A 7,500-nucleotide genomic window follows, 5' to 3' on the forward strand; every position below is an offset into this window, starting at 1 on the left:
GCTAAGTTTAGGCCTTTTCCCCCACTTGTGACATGGTGTTCTTATAGGTAGTAATAAACGTGTTTGTCTGAAGACAGTGCATACTAAATGATGAGGGAATAAAGAGTAGCTGTACTAGTGCGAGTCTTAACAAGACGGGGGTGGAGGGGGAGGAAGCAGAAGACAGGCCTGTTAAACTGCGCGCCTTGATCTTATGCTAATATTATTAAGGCGGCTCTCTTCCTAACAAAGCCTGGGAGCTGTGATGGGCCTCCCCCACCGGGCCACTACATCAGTGCTGAGCTGATCTGAGAGCAGGCGGTGACACGGAGGATATTAAGGAGGGAGCCTCATTAGGCCAGCAGGCGTGGGAGCGGCGGGGCTCCGGAACCTACCGCACGTGAGCAGGCTGACGTTGAGGAGCGGCTGGTTCTTGACGAAGGCCGGCTGGTCGCAGAGCATGGAGTTGGGCCTCCGCACCCACACCCCCTTCTCCTGCAGCCAGCTCACCAGCCGGTACAGAGAGCAGTCGCACACCAACGGGTTGAAGCTCAGGTCACTGTGGAGAAACAGAGAGAGAGAGAGAGAGAGAGAGAGAGAGAGAGAGAGAGAGAGAGAGGTAGAGTAGAAAGAGAGTGAGAGAATGAGAGAGGAAGAGTTTGTGTTGGGGTGTGTGGGTGGGTGGGTGTGTGTGAGATAGGGAGAGAGAGAGAGAGAAAGATAGAGAGAAGTAGAAAGAGAGTGAGAATGAGAGAGGAAGAGTTTAGGTTGGGGTATGTGGGTGGGTGGATGTGTGTGAGATAGGGAGAGAGAGAAAGAGAGAGGGTGAGAGAATGAGAGAGGAAGAGTTTGCGTTGGGGTGTGTGGTTGGGGCGTGTGTGGTGAGAACATCTAGGTGTGTGTGTGTGTGTGTGTGTGTTTGCGTGTGTGGTGAGAACATCTAGGTGTGTGTGTGTGTGTGTGTGTGTTTGCGTGTGTGGTGAGAACATCTAGGTGTGTGTGTGTGTGTGTGTGTGTGTGTGTTTGCGTGTGTGGTGAGAACATCTAGGTGTGTGTGTGTGTGTGTGTGTTTGCGTGTGTGGTGAGAACATCTAGGTGTGTGTGTGTGTGTGTGTGTGTGTGTGCGTGCGTGCGTGGTGAGAACATCTAGGTGTGTGTGTGTGTGTGTGTGTGTGTGTGTGCGGGGGTATGCTAGGATCAGCACGGCCTTTCATCCACTAATGAATGAGCTGAAGCTCCCGACAGCAGCCCTGATCTGGGTTCAGCGCCTAAGCGTGTGTGTGTGTGTGTGTGTGTGTGTGTGTGTGTGTGTGTGTGTGTCTGTGTGTGTCTGGGTTCAGCGCCTAAGCCGTCCAGATTTACCGCCGGCTTCCACAGGGATCCACCGCAGGGTCACGACCGCGGTGCCGCACATATCTCCCCCGAGCCGTGAGAGTGTGTGTGTGTGTGTGTGTGTGTGTGTGTGTGTGTGTGTGTGTGTGTGTGTGTGTGTGTGTGTGTGTGTGAGTGTGTGTGTGTGGAGATGATGGCATGCTAGCCACTGTGCCACGCCGCGCGTTTGCTTGCTTTAGAAGAGTGTGTGTGTGTGTGTGTGTGTGTGTGTGTGTGTGTGTGTGCGTTTGCTTGCTTGCTTTAGAACAGAAAACAAATGGCATTAGCGGTCTGCTCCAGCAGGGACCTGATGAACTGATATTAGCGGCGCGCGGCTTTAGCAGAAGCGCTAGAGCTACAAACACGCCACAGCACGACGAGGGAGTGTGTGTGTGTGTGTGTGTGTGTGTGTGCGGCGCGCGGCTTTAGCAGAAGCGCTACAGCTACAAACACGCCACAGCACGGCGAGGGAGTCAGGCGGCGTGAGAGCGCGGCCGGCCTAATTACCCCTCTAAAGAGGCACACATGAAGCACACACACACACACACACACACACACACACACACACACACACACACACACACTAATAACCCCGCTAAAGAGGCACATATGAAGCACACACACACACACACACACACACACACGCACACTAATAACCCCGCTAAAGAGGCGCACATCAAGCTGTGTGTGTTTGCCTAACAGCCAGCAGCTGATAAGCATGTATTACGAGCCTGATCCGCTAAAGAGATGCACACACACACACACACACACACACACACACACACACACACACACACACACACACACACACTAATAACCCCGCTAAAGAGATGCACACAAAGCTGTGTGTGTTTGCCTGAGAGATATCAGCTGATAAGCATGTATTACGAGGGTGATCCACTTGCGGAGCAATCCTGCTCCACTGCACACACACTCTCCTGCACACACACTGCCTCACACACACTCTCCTGCACACACACTCTGAGTCTCACCCACACACACTCTCCTGCACACACACTCTGCTGCAGACACACTCTGCGCCTGTTTGATTTGATCCCATTTACTCATAAAACGTAAACCTGGATTTATTTTCCTTGGGCCACCGCCCGCGCTCCCACGGAGAGAACCGACGCACTCCTTTGAGCCGCGCCAGGAATGTTCCAGAACGTTCCGTGCCGCTCCGCGGCGTCTGTCCACGCGGCCCGCGCAGCACGGAGCGAGAACAAGGCGGAGAACACGCGGAACAGGACGACGTTCTCCAGTGTCACCTGATGCTGCCGACACACTGACTCCAGCGCCCGCAAAACGAGAGCTGAGAAGGGCCATGTCAGAGAAAAACAAACACTACTAAATTCACACACACACACACACACACACACGCGCACACACGTACGCGTACGCACTCGCACTTTACTGTGGGTTTAGGGAAAGAAAATCTCCCCATTTTTGTGCAGAGAAGCAGAGTTGTTACAAATGAACGAGGTGCAGCCATACAGAGTGGTGGTGAAGTCAATTAGAGCCATCCACAGCTTTACTCTATGTGTGTGTGTGTGTGTGTGTGTGTGTCCACAGATTTACTTATGTGGTCAAACATGACACTCTGCAGCACCAGCACAGTGAAAATGTCAAACGCAGCATGTGTGTGTGTGTGTGTGTGTGTGTGTGTGTGTGTGTGTGTGTGTGTGCGCGTGCTCCTCAACAGACAGCACAAGCAGACATGGCTGTTTGTTTTAGTTGGGCCGTAGTGCAGTCTGAGGCTGGGCGAGTGTGTGTGTGTGTGTGCGAGTCCTCATGGTGTTGTACCTAGCCTTAAGCCGCACTCAGATCACTCACTCACATCCACCCTCAAAAATGGCAGCGCGTTCCCCCAATTTATTATTCCAGCGCGCAAAGAGGCTTTCCATCAGTGAGTGTGGCACCTCAGTCTGACACAGCTCCCTGTCCCGGCCCGACCACAGCAGACCTGTCTGCGCACGCCGCCGAGACGTTAGCAACTCAGCAGCAGAAAGGTGATATGGCACTGTGACGCACCGCGCTATGCTGCTCTCCCCCTCGCTATAAACCCCAGCTCTGGCCTCGTCGTGCTATGCTATGCTACACTGCACTACACTACGCTAAACTGCACTACGATACGTTACGCCATACTATACTATTCTACCGTGCTATGCTACACTACGCTGCGCTACTCTATGCTATGCTACACTATGCTACACTGCACTACGCTACACTACGCTACACTGCACCATGCTACACTACACTGCACTACACTACAATGCACTATGCTATGCTACACTGCTATGCTACGCTGTACTATGTTACACTGCACTCTTATGCTACACTATGCTATGCTACATGCTACACTACACTATGCTACACTACACTATGTTACACTGCACTATGCTGCACTATGCTACACTACACTATGCTACACTGCACTATGCTGCACTATGCTGCACTATGCTACACTACACTGCACTGCACTATGCTACACTATGCTACACTACACTGCACTGCACTATGCTACACTGTGTTACGCTGCACTATGTTGCACTGTGCTATGCTGCACTAGGCTACACTGCGCTATGCTGCACTGTGCTACACTGCGCTATGCTGCACTATGCTACATTGCACTATGCTGCACTAGGCTACACTGCGCTATGCTGCACTATGCTACATTGCACTATGCTGCACTAGGCTACATTGCACTATGCTGCACTAGGCTACACTGCGCTATGCTGCACTAGGCTACACTGCGCTATGCTGCACTATGCTACATTGCACTATGCTGCACTAGGCTACATTGCACTATGCTGCACTAGGCTACACTGCGCTATGCTGCACTATGCTACATTGCACTATGCTGCACTAGGCTACATTGCACTATGCTGCACTGTGATATGCTGCACTGTGATATGCTGCACTGCACTATGCTGCACTAGGCTACACCGCGCTATGCTGCACTATGCTACATTGCACTATGCTGCACTAGGCTACACTGCACTATGCTGCACTGTGATATGCTGCACTGTGATATGCTGCACTGCATTATGCTGCACTAGGCTACACTGCGCTATGCTGCACTATGCTACATTGCACTATGCTGCACTAGGCTACACTGCACTATGCTGCACTGTGATATGCTGCACTGCACTATGCTGCACTAGGCTACACCGCGCTATGCTGCACTATGCTACATTGCACTATGCTGCACTAGGCTACACTGCACTATGCTGCACTAGGCTACACTGCGCTATGCTGCACTATGCTACATTGCACTATGCTGCACTATGCTACACTGCGCTATGCTGCACTATGCTACATTGCACTATGCTGCACTAGGCTACACTGCACTATGCTGCACTAGGCTACACTGCACTATGCTGCACTATGCTACACTGCGCTATGCTGCACTATGCTACATTGCACTATGCTGCACTAGGCTACACTGCACTATGCTGCACTGTGATATGCTGCACTGTGATATGCTGCACTGCATTATGCTGCACTAGGCTACACTGCGCTATGCTGCACTATGCTACATTGCACTATGCTGCACTAGGCTACACTGCACTATGCTGCACTGTGATATGCTGCACTGTGATATGCTGCACTGCATTATGCTGCACTAGGCTACACCGCGCTATGCTGCACTATGCTGTGCTACGCTGCACTGCACTATGCTGCACTATGCTACATTGCACTATGCTGCACTAGGCTACACTGCACTATGCTGCACTATGCTGTGCTACGCTGCACTGCACTATGCTGCACTGCACTGTTACACTGTCCCTCTCTAAAAACGATAGATGATGTCCCTAGTGAAAGTTTAGACTTACAGTTTTTTCCAATTGCTTACACACAATTTTTCAAACCGAGTTCTTTTTAACAAAATTTAAGCACAGGTATCCAAACGCCACACCCATTTTGCATAATTCCTAGATTCTTTGCAAAATGAAGCACTTCAGTCAAAACAAACACACTTCAGTCAAAACATACACACTTCAGTCAAAACATACACACTTCAGTCAAAACATATACACATATTTGTAAAAATGCTATTAGTTGTCATTTAACAAACACAGTCCTCAATGATCAGACACTATTGCAGCCAGTTTCACACTGCAGTGATAAATGCAAAACGCATTTGTAAAAAGAAAAATTAGGAAATAGCATGTGCTAGATTTTTGCCCAGACATTGTTATGTAAGGGATCATTTAGATGTCCAAAAAATAGTGACAAACCCACAACATTCTTCATGATTAGTTTGACATAGGGAAAGTGTACATAAATAGGTCTATAAACTTGCACTTGCACTGTACAACACTGAAGACTGCTGTAGACTGAATATTTCAAGTATTTCTTTCAATACTTACAGTATTTCTAACCATAATCAGTTATAGTGATCAACCAACAATGAAATCAATTGAACAAATAAAATCTGTAGACAAACAAAAACTACTGCATAAAGTACATACACTTTGACTCTGAAGAGCAACTACTGCAAAAGCAACAAGACTGTATAGCACACCTGAGTGCTGCGTTTTCAATTTTGCACATATGTGCTTACACACCTGGTGGATGTGATTATCCAATTCGTTCATTAGTGTAGTCATTGGCAATCCGGGGCTTTGTAATGACAAGGAAGTAACCTCACAATCCTTATCTGTGTCTAAGGTGTGGAAATATGTGTAGAGTTTTACAAATCACTGTGTGTAATGTTTTGCAAAAAGGGTGAAGCAGACATTGTGTGTAATGTTGTTCAAATCTGTGGAGGTGTTTTGCTCCTTGGAGTAAAATTTGGCTAATTGTGTGAAAAAAAATATTTTAGTGTGTAAACAATCGTAAAAAACTGTAATACAATCTCAAAATAGATCACCATGGAGATAGTGGAGTGCTCCTTTAAAACATCACCGTGTAGATAATGGAGTGCTCCTTTAAAACATCACCATGGAGATAGTGGAGTGCTCCTTTAAAACATCACCATGGATGAGTTGATATGTATGCTCCCACGTGATCAATAACATCATATAGTGCAATATCAAACATTTCGGCTCTGCCAATGCCAAATGTATTATTATTTTATGACTAAAATATCAACATCAAATCGAAACCTTAATTTTAAGGTAAAACAACTGCCTTCTGCTTTAACATGTGATTCTAGTATTGTAGTAGATGTACATGAGAAGAAAGTGAACATAACAAAAGTGCTCCGTTAGAATAAGAAAATAGCTTTCTCAGGCTCCTACATGGTGGCAAGCCCAGCCTGCGCCTCTCCTGAGAAAACAAGGCTTCTGCAGATCATTCCGTAAAGATAGACAGAGAGAGAGAGAGAGACAGAAGAGACAGAGAGAGAGAGAGACAGAGAGAGACATAAACAGAAAGAGAGACAAAAAGAGAGAGAGAGACTGAGACAGAAAAAGAAAAAGAGAGAGAGAGAAAAGAAGACAGATAGTTCCAAACTCCTAGAATACGAAAACAATCAAAAAGTCAATGTTGTGAAAAATAGTGAGTTAAGTTAAATTTGATATAACATTTGCCATCAGGGTTAGTTATATGTCAGGTCTGAAGACACACATTGGAAGTGGTCTTACTGTTTAAAATACTCATATACAACACTTTAAAATACATTTAGCACATACATAAAATACATACAACACATATAAAAAAACATTTATACAACACACTGTTTAACATGTGTATATAACACACATATAAAAAACATACATATAAAGTATATACAACACAAATATAAAATGCATAATATATACATCACACACATACTGTTCAGTAAAGAACATATATCACACATATGACGACAATAGCATAATTTTCAGGGCACTGTGTTGTCACCCTGTGTGGAAGCATTGCGAGTGTGTGTGTGTGTGTGCTAGCGTGCGCACGTGCGTGTGTGTGTGTGAGTGTGAGTGCGAGTGCGTGTGTGTGCGTGCCCGCGTGTATGTGTGCAGAATAGTCAAGAGTTAAGTGTCTGTGCGAGACAGAATATGAGTGTGTGTGTGGATGTATGTCCCATTTGTGAGTGTTATTTTGTCTGTGAGTGTACAGTATGTACATACTGTTGATGTATGTGTTTGTGATACAATGTTGTATGTTGTATGTGTATGCATGTGTTTGTGTGTTATAATGCTGATG

The sequence above is a fragment of the Sardina pilchardus genome, chromosome 18, assembly GCF_963854185.1.
Source record: "Sardina pilchardus chromosome 18, fSarPil1.1, whole genome shotgun sequence".
NCBI lineage: Eukaryota > Metazoa > Chordata > Actinopteri > Clupeiformes > Clupeidae > Sardina > Sardina pilchardus.